Raw genomic sequence first — 12,762 nt, forward strand, 5'->3', positions numbered from 1 at the left:
TAGTGTTACAGGGGATTACATGCTGACTATTTCTTAGCTGGGCGCAATAACTCCCTGGAGGTCCAGGTGGACAGATTTTGTTACATTCAGACAGAGCCAGGCTCACTGTTAATTCCTGTTTCCAGTCTTTGTGCTAAGCTACACAAACCAACTGCTGACAGACAGGTATGAGAGTGGCATAGAGTGGAACTGAATAAGAATATTTCCCAAAATGTTGAACTATTCATTTAAGTTGTCACAGAGTTCAAGTAGCACTGTGCGAGCGGATGTGCAAACAGCTTCTGATAAAACCACAGAAAGCAGCTTGCGCTCTATAGTCAAAGATATTCATTCACTCATAAAGTTTCTTCATGAAGCTCTTCTACATCAGGGTTGTTGTATCAGAGAAACCACACATAATCGCTTTTTTCTTTGGAAAACAAAAAATCATCACCAACCTGCCAAGGAAAAAATTAAACAGAGTAATGGCAGGAGAAGATGGAGAGAGACCAAACTCCTGCCTAACATGTACAAAGGGAGTACAGGGGGAAATGAGCTCAGATTTAACTCTGAAAGAAATGAAGTCTTATTTAAAGTCACAACGCAGCTGAGCTGAATCAGACGAGGTTCATCACTGATATTACATCTGATAATACTTTTTTCTTTAAATTCAGGAATAGGAAGTCAAGTTAAGCATTATGTATGCTATCTCTGCTGAGTCTGAGTAAGAGCATAGAGCTTCAAACCTTACTTCTGCTGTTGATCAAACATCATTTTCTCAAGAAATGAAGCTCAAAAATAAAAACAATTCTATTACAAGTGAATAGTTAGTGCAATTTTACATGGAAGCAGTCGAGTTAAAATAATACAATTTTTAAAAATATTTAAAATAAGTATTAAAGTAAATTTTTAGTCCAGAACCATTATTATTATAATTTATATATAATTATAACTCCTAACCCTTGTGTGATTTTGAAAATGGAACAACTTTGGTTTGTACTGAACATACAAAATATTTGATTAATGGAGGCCAGTCAGTCAATATCACATTATTAGAGGAGTTTGTCACAAAAAGCACAGTTTTGTGGTCATGATGCAATGTGTGGCATGCAGGCTGACCTGAGAGCCATTGTCATGGACAGAGCCAGAGCCACTGCTGGCCTTTTGTTAATGCTGAACGGGCCAACAGACCCCTTGTAGAGAGAGAGAGTGTGTGTGTGTGTTTGATTCTGCAGTTCAAAGTGTAAATGACAAAGAGGAGAATGATGTGATGGGAGGGGAGAAAGTGTCAGACACAGGAGATGAGAGGGGGAAAGAGAGACTGAGAGGCTGGCAGAGGTGACAGTAAAGGATTTCATCACATTAAATGCCGTCATAGAAGTCTAACCAACCTCTGATTATCCTGCATGCTTTCTCAACTCTCCTCTTGTGTATTTCTGTCACAAAGAGCTCAATTAAGTTTAATTTCACTGAAGGTTGTTCTCAATCTAGTTAGGCTTAAAAAAAAGACAAGCTGGAATAATATTTTTTCCATTTTCTATTCCTCTTTTTCATTGAGGGAAATTTACTGTGTTCCTCTTTTCTCTACCTTCGTCCAACGCGCACACACTCACACACACACACACACACACCGTCCCAACCCCCATGCCAGCAGCCCAAAATGAAGTGCGAATGTGTGTGTGTGTGCTCAGAATGTTCTAGTGCATGGGGGGAAGGGGTGTGTGTAGATTGTCCTGGCACACTGCCAGTCTCTCGGTCTCTCATTACCACTGTGTGTGTGTGTGTGTGTGTGTGTTTGAATGCGCAACGGGGGCCTGCCAGCGTGACGGGCGTTACCATGGCAACGCCAGAGCAGGTTCCAGATGCAATGCATCATATTTCTACAGGATGGTGCACAGGCATGCGCACACGTGCGTGCGCGCGCAGACACACACACACACACACACACACACACACACACACACACACACACACACACACACACACACATTAAATTGGCAGTGGACCTTTGGTTTGCCATGCAGATTAGTTTTATCGTGATAGACCAACTCTGATTTAAATATTCAGTCTTCCTTTTCTTCTCCTCTGTTCTGAGATGGATGATTGGCTGCCTGGATCCAGCAATCATCTGGATACACACGCACACTCGCACTCACTCACACACATGCATGCACACACACACACACACACACACACACGCACACAGTCACAGACAAATGGCCATGCACACACAGTTAAGCATCCACTTGCAAAACCTTTTCTTACTTTTTACTCCTTCTACCTACAGTACAGTCTAATGTTTCTCTCTGTGAGGAATGTTTTTTACAATATGAACTCTGACACTTAAATACAGTTTATTGCCAATTCTTTTATAGAGAAGAGATGTGTGTGGGCTTATTTCTGGGTCATATTTATCTTTTCCATTGGCTGTTACGTGACCAACCATTTCAATATTTCCAAGCCGTTGTGCATGATTCATAGGTATAAACAATGAGCAACTACTTTTTGATTCAGTGAAAAACATGAAGGTACAACACTGTACACATAGCAGCTATTTAATTTAACAATGAAAAGGATCTAAATTTGACCTCTCAAAGATAGCTGGTTGGCTTTGTAGAACTTGTATAGAAATTTGAATTAAATACATTTTTGGATTTGGGGATGCATATTGGGACATTCAGCATCAACTGTATAGTTGTTTCTTTCCTTTCTCACTTTTCCACTGTCTCACCTCAATAAATATTTGACAGTGTGTGGTTTTTTTCATCTACAGTGCATAGGTGACATCCCAAAAACACATTCATTCCGCTAACATTTCTCTCCCCCGTCCCTGTCTGCCTTCTTTATCAACTCTCTCCTTTCTTCTCCCTTTACAGTTCCCACATTTGTCACTCATCTCTCATCACCTTTTTCTCTATTTTACACATTTCTTTCCTTCATCTCTTCCTCACTCCCTCCTTCACCTCTCTCTTTCCTTCTATCTCATCCTCCACAATGATTCTCGGAAGACGTCTAATAAAACCTCGTTACTCACATTATTAAGCCCTGACAGTGAAGAGGACCCAGAGTGTGTGTGACAAAAGAGAGGTGTGTTTATGAAAAAAAGAAGGAGATAAAAGTACATATCAGTTCTTAGTGTGTATGCAAGGAGGCGGGTGTTCAAGTAGAGGTTCTGTCTGCATGACTTATTTATAACAGTGTAGAGTTACAGTCTGCCCAAACACACACTGACATTTTCACAGCTTCACCCAAACTGAAACTTAAAACAAATTTTATCAGTGAGATCTGAAGATGTTACTTGAGAAGAACATTTTTGGAAGATCTCTTGTACTGTGAGTGTGATTCACCAATGTTTTTTCACAATTGTTATAGTTACTAACGATCTATGTTGGCCTTAATGCACTCTGTCTGATAGCTGAAGACATATGATCTTTGTTGGTTTGAAGCTGAAATTTACTATGATATAAGTATTCTTCAAGGTTTTGAGTGTCTTTAAGTACAGAAAAGGGTTAAAATAATTTTTCATTTTTATAAAATGAACAAATGTTAAAAACCTAAGTATAGGAGGATTTTGGTGCCAACACATTTTGCTGTATTTTGGAAAGGAAAACCAGCAGACCGACCTCCCCCATGTAGTCTTTCGAGTACAATTGCTAGTCACAGATATTACACTTCTCATGAGACACAATAACAAGCTACATTCAACAATAAATTATTTAGCCTAAAATTCAAGATACAACAAACACGTCAGTCTTACTGTACACTGCAGTGGTGAGTATCCCAAAGATTAAAGACTGATGATCCCAATTATTTGCTTCTAAACTTTTATCTTTAGAAGCAGAATAATAAGGAGAGAGAGGAAAGAAATTCCTTAATCAAACATATTGATATTGATCAATATCAACTTTAAAAAAAAACAAAAAACATTTTTTTATGGCTAAAGAAAATTTAGAAAGATTTTGTTTCTAAAGTCACATGAGCTCTTATATCAACAAATGAACATTTTCTACAACCTGAAAAAAAATCCTCATGAGTTAATAGTTTCAATCCAAATGGGTTTAATGTAAAGTGTTACTAAATGTGGTTATATTGTTGCCTGGAGAACAGTTTTCTGTTCCTGACACATTTCAGTCTGAATCTGTGGTATGCTTCAAACATTTTCTTTGTAGCTGCTTAGAAACAGTAGGAGCCATAACCAGCGAACCCAACGCATCCTTTCATGTCTGTTAAAGAATAAAGAGTTGCCTTATGGATATATGGGCCATTTATTTATTATATATATAGGTTTCTATCTCTGTGTCTGCCTGAGCACAGTGTAACAGGGGCCAAAACCTTCCATCATGTAAATTATGGGTTGCACAAGTGTGTATAGCATGTGTTGCAAACATATAATTGGCATTAATTAATTTTATCCTTTTTTGAAAAATTTTTTTAACAGATATTTGAAAACCTGGGGAGATGACAACCTCCTCAGAGAGCTCCAGGTGAAGTGTCAGACTCAACATGAAGAACTCAAGAGGGGCAGACTCAAGTCTCTACCTGACTGGTCATCATCAGCAAGGAAAGCAACTGTGCTAATAATTCTCTTTTCTCTGGGCAAGATAATGCGTGGGAGGAGTTATGACACTCAAGCTGCAGGTCTACCAGTGTTTATTTATAATAATGGCTCTTTTTTTCCCTCATTATTGTCACAGTAAATACGTCTCTAGATCTGAGCTGAGAGCTATGAGTGCCAGGATGTATTTCAACACGAGCTTTAAGTAGTGTGTGCTTTAAGTGGCCACATACACAGATAAATAGCCTCAGCAGCACCTTTAATAAGTATCTGAGTTTACATTTACCAACAACACACAGCTCTCACCACCTGATATTTAGTCACTCCAGCCTTTATAAGATGTTATTTGGAGGAATAAATGATGCAAGATGTCAATATGCCTGAATCAGTTCACCTATGCATGCAATTTCTATAGATAGATCGGTCGTTTTAACTTTAAAACAGTTCCTGAATCATTAATATTCTACTTTCAGAGTTAATGAGAGTCTCTTTCATTTGTGTGCAAGTACACACTGTCTATGGGTGTGTGGGTGCTCCCCTCCCCATCGCTGCTGGATTCTGGCCCAGCGCCAAACTGCAATTGGTTCTCATTCTGCCAGGAACAAAAGACCAGCAATGACAGTCAAAGCAAGAGAGCGAGAGAGCGTGTGAGCAACAGAGAGAGAGACACAGAGAGAGGTGAGAGAAAAGTGAAAGAGAAAGAGAGAATAACAGGGGGAAGGGGGTGCACAGATTTCACATCTCAGCGAGCACAGAAGACAGAGCGAGAAATGAGTGGAGATTAGAAATGGAGAGTGTAAGAGAGGAAATAAAGGGGAGGGTGAGATGAAGGTGAGAGTTTTACAGTGAGAGGTGGGAGACATTCATTTTTAATTTACATTCAGAAATGCTAATGCTGTGATATGCATGCTGTAAATGCTAAAAGAGTGAATCCACACCAAATCTTTGCAGTTTTGTATCAGACCGTATTAAAGATAAACAATTACCCAGTCAGTTACCAGCCATACTTCCTGTCTGTTAACACACTTTCATACATGCACTTTGATCTGTAAATGCTCCGCTGTTAACTTGTTTGAAAAGGAGCATGAAACTTTTACATCTCACCTCCTGTACATATGGAGCCATTTTGCTAACTTAAAGCTGCAATGTTTCTATGTACGGGTATTTTATCATTGAATTATCAGTTGGCACATCCATACATTTTTGCAGGTGCTGGCAATTAAAAATCTACACATAAGAAAAGAGTGGTTGAAATGTTGTCATGTCCATGTAGAATTAAAGAGGGAGCAATATAATACTGTGAAGACATTCGAAAGCCTGAGTTTCTGCACACTGATCATTGTGCATCTTATGTTTTACTGTGCTAAATGTTGGATTGTACGGCGTGTTGGGAGATTTAGTGTTTATTGTGATTGCAGCGACATGAGATGAAATGTCAAAAGAGCGGGTGATGATATGCTGGGGGTCTAATTTCTGCATTTTATTGATTTATTAGCTTTTACTGCTTTGTCTATTGCATCCCAAATTTGTTGTTGTGATAATTTAATTCACTTCTGGATAAAATTAACAAGTGTCTTTGAGTTTTACAACACTCTAAAATTTTTATGATGCTGCAATTTTACCACAGCAATACAGTTTGGCACACACACACACACACACACACACACACACACACACACACACACACACACACACACACACACACACACACACAGGAGGAATTCCTGTCTTCCCTTCTCCATCTCCATATCAATGGCAGCAGGACAATCAAGTAGCTGGTTCACACCAGCAGCCTGGCACACACACACACACACACACACACACACACACACACACACACAGACACACACACACACACACACAGACACAGCCTTTTTCTCCCTCATTTTCTTTCTCCTACTTCCTCAACCCAACTCTTTCTTTTGTGTGTCTCGCTCTCTCCCATCGACACACACAGTGATAGGACATGAAAAATCATGTATCACACACCAAAAAACATGATGGACAAATAAAGTGTGGTGGCTATTACTGTATATCATCTCAAAAACTCAAACGCTGGGGAAAAAGGTCTGTTGTAGCATTATTAGGAACATGGTAACAAGATTTTGATAAGGAATTGCTCTTCCTTATGGAAGCACTGCCCCTCAGAAGAACTGTCCGTTTTATTCATTGATTGATATTGAATTATGAAAAACTGTTAAGCAACATGCATTTCAAAACATGCATTTATAAAAAACATAATTTACATGATTTGTAACTTCCAAACATATTGGAAAAGAATATTAATATTTTCAAAAAGAAAAGAAAGAGACAAGAATGAGATAAGACTATACATAAAACTGAATGTTATTTTGTCTTATGCTTAAACCTAAGCAGACCAAACTAGTATGATCCGCTTTGTGAATGCTTTAAAAGGGCCTCATTAGCATCATTAGTGTCATAAAGATTTGTCATTCTGCAGAAAAAAAACTGTTCAGCTGATGTTAAAACTTGCAAACAGACCAATAGCAAATTTTAAGTATCGGGGTGGCCTAGTGGTGAAGACACATGCCACATCCTTGGTTCAATTCCAGCCAGGGACAGTTGTTGCAAGTCATTTCTGTCGCCCCATGTTTCCTGCCTGTCTTCTGTCAATTAAGGCTAAAATGCCAAAAAAGAAAACTGTAAAAAGGGGAAAGCGTGAAGTAGAAAGTATATGTTAATTACAGTGGGATTACTGTTCACAAAATAATAGTATCAGAACTGACTATGATAAAGAAAATAATTTACCAAAATCTGAAATAAATCCAAAACAATAAACTGTACAATTAACACGTGTATAGAAATGTGTGTATGTGTGTGTGTGTGTGTTTGTTTGTGTAAGCACATGACTGAGTGTGTCAGAATGCCGGTCGGGGTTTATTTTGATGACAAGACATCATGCCAATTTGCATAATTCCCATAGCCGCCCCTCTTTTCCCTCTCCTCCACATGTTAATGAGCTGTCGCCATGGACACGCTAATTAAACATAATGTTGCACACTCAGCCAATCAGGAGTACAGCGGAATGTAGACATCACAGACACAAAACACACACACACACGCTCACATATCACAGTCGTACGTAAAGATCTTTTCTAAGTTTGAGGACGATACTCTGTTGTGTGTGTGTGTGTGTGTGTGTGTGTGTGTGTGTGTGTGTGGGCACAAGTGGCATAAAAAAGTCCCATGACCACTTTTCTTTGGAAAGTGGTCACTACTTCTCTCTCTCTCTCTCACACAGACACACACACACACACGCACACAACCATAAATAAGGTGTCTAGACAGCACAGCCGTCAGTCTGCCCACTAGTGTGCGTTGAACATACAAATCAACAGAGTGACAAAAAGAGAGAGACAGAGGGAGGGGGGGGGGGGAGAGAGAGAGAGAGAGAGAGAGAGAGAGAGAGAGAGAGAGGGGGGAGGCTAGTGTGTTAATAAATATGCATGCTGTATGCTCCTGGAGGAAAGACTGAATCATCTGAATGCTTAACTTTGCTGGCCCTCACCAACATGCACACACACACACACACATACACACGTGCATGCGCAATAATGCTAGAGGTATGTAAACAAACAGTCACACACATGGGCAGAAACACACATCAGCAGCACAAGGAGAGGCACAAACCTGTAGGCAGGCACACACACACACATACACCAGAGGCACTGTTTTCACCTTCGCACCACAACAGGGATCCTTTTATTCCGACACTTTTCTCTGATTTCACCTTTCTTCTGCTTTTTCTGTGTTTGTCCGACAACTCTTTCCATTTTCATGCCTCTAGCTCTTCCCTTCATCTCTTCTTTTCTTATCTGTCTCCTTGACCAGCGTTTGGTCATTGAAACTGTAGTTTATCTTGGATCATTCCTGTGTTTTTACATGTATTAGGATCACACATTTCATTTAACACTTAAGCTTTTGACAGCGACTCTTTGATGCTCAGTTTTCTAATCCAACATGGACAAAAAGTCCTTAAAAGTGCTTGAGAGAAAAAAAGGAAATTTGAACATCTCCAATTCCATAAAACACTTCATCTGCTGACAAAGATCATGTGATAAGACTGAATTCTCCAGGAAGCTAACAAGTCGACCTTGAGGTAAGATTTTAACATCACTGTGACTCTTTTAAATGATCTTTTTGTTGGTGTGCTGAGACGCACATGATAACGCTCACATCAAAGGCTTAGCAGTCAGTAGCCAAAAGGCAGGTTTTTTTTTTTTTATTGCAAGAGGCAACTTAATTCACACCATTTCTTTAGACAACATCCATTTTGCTTATTCTGGCTTAATTTTCTGACATTATAGTCCAGGAATGCAGCATTTTTCTGCAGCATCCATGCACACAGCAGCAAGGAAAACAGTTCCTGCTTGCAAATATATTAAAATGTTTACAGCCAAGTCGAGCTATTCTGTAAGTAAGTTGATTTTCATAGTTCACTGAAATAGAAACCAATGGCTTTCTCACAGGAAGGAAATGCCAAAAAAACAATTTATGGCTTTGGAAATGATTTTGTCATACACATCAACTATATAAAGTCACCAAGTAAGTTAAACATATGACCTTTGACAAGAGGAGAGGAGAGGAGGAGGGATTTAAATCTGTTCTTAAACTCAGTAGGGCAACCCTGGCCCTTGGCAAAGACAAAGACACACACACACACACACACGCACACACTCAAATGCAGTCTGGGTAGCCTGAGATGCTCATTGTTATTCTGCACACAGTTGTGGTCACAGACAGGGCCAGGCAGGAGTGCAGACACACACGCACACACACACAGAGCGAGGCACATGTTGTCATGACACATTACAAATGCTAAATACCATACAAGATTAAAAAATACAAAAGCAGACCTAATTTGCATAGACACAATTGCACATACCGCTACACACACACACACACACACGCATACACACACACACACACACAAACACACACACACACACACACATTCCATCACTGCCAGAGAAACATCTGCCATCAATAGACTCTTTCTTTCAAAGCAAGCTTTCCTCTTGGCACTCCATGAAACAGAGAGAGAGGGGACTGAGTGGCAAAAATACGAAGTAGGGTTATAGAAACACTTGCAATAGAAACTATATGAAACAATATCACTCTAAGAATCTTTGGGGTGTTACAGCATGAGTGGCCATGTCCTTTTTTGTTTCATTTGTGTCATGGTTCAACCTGTCTGCACAAACAAAAAAATCCACTTTAAAAACAAGAACGTCATTTAACTGTGATTGTGTTTGACTGTGATTTTTCTGTACAATCAACTGCATCCTGTTTTACCACATCTCTCCACTAGAGGTCATTAAACCCAAGACTTGATACTACTGACAAACCAATAAAGCATTATCCTTTTTCTCATTTGAACTGACAGGAAAGTCATTTAACAGCAAAAACAAAACCCTCAGCTTTGTTGTTTCCCAGTCTGCTATAAACTGTAAGGAGCTTTGCATCACAGCGCCCGCACAGTCGGTGTGTGTGTGTGTGTGTTCATGTGACTGTGATGGAGTACTTGAGCAAGGCACAGAGTCTCTGACCTGCTGTGACCTTGATATAATCATTTGTCAATGTTCAGCTGTTTCCTCTCTTCAGCTATTGCACAAATAACCAGAAAGGAAAGTCAAATGAACTTTTCAAAACCACATTTTGAAATCTGTGTCAACCCAAAGCAGCTCATACTGCTGTGGGTGCAAATAATTATGGAGCCCCAGTGTAGCATCAGTGTCATATACTGCACCTGTTGTTGCATTACTATGCTGAAAAACATTTATGAAAACAAAATCATATTGACATATTTTCATGTATTTTCATGCATGTACGGTAGACCAGCCTGAAACTTAATAAATGCATCTCACTAGTGCCTTTTTGTCTCTGCCACTAGTTTTGTGTCTTATTTATGTTTTTTCTTGTTTACTGTATGCCCATTGACTACAAATTGCATGACCTTTCCTTTGACTGTTATAGTTTCTGGTTTCTATTCATCTCAACAGACTAACAACTTGATGAGAAACATGAGGCTGCATTTTTATATATACATATTTTTTCCAAAGATACGTGCAGAATCGAGAGTATCGGACATTCTCAAAATTCTTCTTGCTCGTTCTCTGCAACATCCAAGCTGCTGGAGAGCATTGCACTGATAAGAAATTATGTCACAAGTCAAATGAAGAAGGCAAACAATAAGCAAACTTGCACACTGTGAAAAATATCATGACATTTTTTTTTCTTTTCTCTTACATCCAACACTTAATGAATTTGTTTAAATCTTTTTTCACAACAAGCAATAAAGAAAGACATATTTATGTGAAAGGACAGACTCACAGTGGGCTTTTTACCCCACACGGATGCAATACCACAAACAAGTGTTTGCAGCTGCTGCCGGCCCCCAAACAAGCCAATCTGCATACACACACAAACAAGAGAACACACAGCTTGGTCTTCATCAGGACAGCGTTGGCACAGCGCCCTGAGACGTCGGCACACATCACGGGCACAAAGGAGGGAAGGAAACCCAGACGAAAGAAAGAAAGAAAGACAAAACAAAAAAAAGAAAGAGGCTAAAATAAGCACACAGAGGAAGAAACAAAGCGCAGCGGATGGCGGGATGACAGAGAAATAAAGAAGGCTGAGCGATAAATCCGACAAAGCGTACCTCGTTTCTGATCCACACCACACAGCTACAGGGTCCACCTGTTTGTCCTTCTGCCTGCCTGGATCTTTGTCTGTGTGTCTGCCGTCTGTACCTGTCTGTCTGTGTCTGTGTCTGCCTGCTGTCTCATATTTTCAAATGTGCTTTTGTGTTATGCAGGGTCAGTGTTTCTCTGTGTTTTTCACATCTTAATCTGCAGTTATTGCTTTATCTATGTGACTACCTGTCTGTCTATCAGTCTGGTGTGTGTCTGTCCTTCTGTCTGTCTGGATGTGCTTCTGTCTGGGTTTGTCTGTCTGTCTATAGATTTTTCTCACACTTTCTGCTTTCCTTTATCATTTATCGGTCAGTTTGCCATTCACATATATGTCTGCTATTGTCTGTTTGCCTGCTGCAGTGTTACCCACACACTAGCACACACACACACACACACACACACACAGAAGCAGTCAAGACATTGCAGGAAGCAGAGCCGAGTTGGGATGCTGATGGGGAGCCTGTGAAGTTTGGTGGCCATCTTGGAGGACAACGAGCCAATGGGAGAAGATACCTTTTGTTATGAAAGCATGATAGAGATGCTTGCTTTTTATCTGCCACCCTTCCCATCCCGTCCATTTGCCAAAAGTTTGGATACGAGCCAGGTCGGGCACCCCATGCCCACCAGATTTCCTCTGTTCAATCCCAGCATGGCTTTGGCACGACGGCACGAGCGATTGCAGTCACAATGGCAAAAACAGAGACAACAGACAGAAAGACAGACAGGGATGCTGGATCTCTGCCATGTCTTCCTTGTAGTGAGTTAATGAAGCAAGGAAAGCTGGAATACACTTCAAACATCAACTTGCACACACATGCACAGCGGGCACAACAACCCAAGCCAGCAAAGACAGCAGGCATATTGAACATGTCTGTCATATTTATTTAAACATGTTGCCACCCTCTGCACAAACAAAAACCCCAACAAGGCGAACAGCCACCAACCTGTCTGAAAACTGAATGTGTGAGCATGTCTTTGTTCATGGTTGAATTGCGCGTTTGATGTCTTGATTAATGTTTTTGTGCTTTTTTAGTTAAAGCATGAGTGCCGTGCAAAGAAGTAAAGAAAAGAATAGCAAAAAACATATATTTGTTGTGTTCAGTGTGGGCATTCTTACCTGGTACGTGGGCGAGAGGATGGACGAGGGGAGGGGACGTGCTGTTGTGTTCAGTTTTTGGCCGACTGTCTGAGATTTTAGGGACGGCTGCGTGGGTGGGGGGCTAACATGGTGTCTGGAATAAAAGATGGACAAACGGAGAAAGAGAAGGAGCAGAGAGATGGTGGTAAGGATTATTCATTTTACACTTCCATCTGTGGTGACAAATTCGTGATAAAATACACTTTGTGACCTCAAGTGAACTGAATGTACTTTAGGTGCCCAGGTTAGGGTTAGTGTTAGGGAAGGTAAGAGACCACTTACCTTTTTTCCTTGTTTTGTGATTGCTGCTGTTATACCACTGTGTCACACTTTAAAGACTTTGAGGAAAATTTCAAGTTTTTTTCTACAGT

Source organism: Thunnus albacares, chromosome 17 (genome assembly GCF_914725855.1).
Source record: "Thunnus albacares chromosome 17, fThuAlb1.1, whole genome shotgun sequence".
In the NCBI taxonomy this organism is placed as follows: Eukaryota; Metazoa; Chordata; class Actinopteri; order Scombriformes; family Scombridae; genus Thunnus; species Thunnus albacares.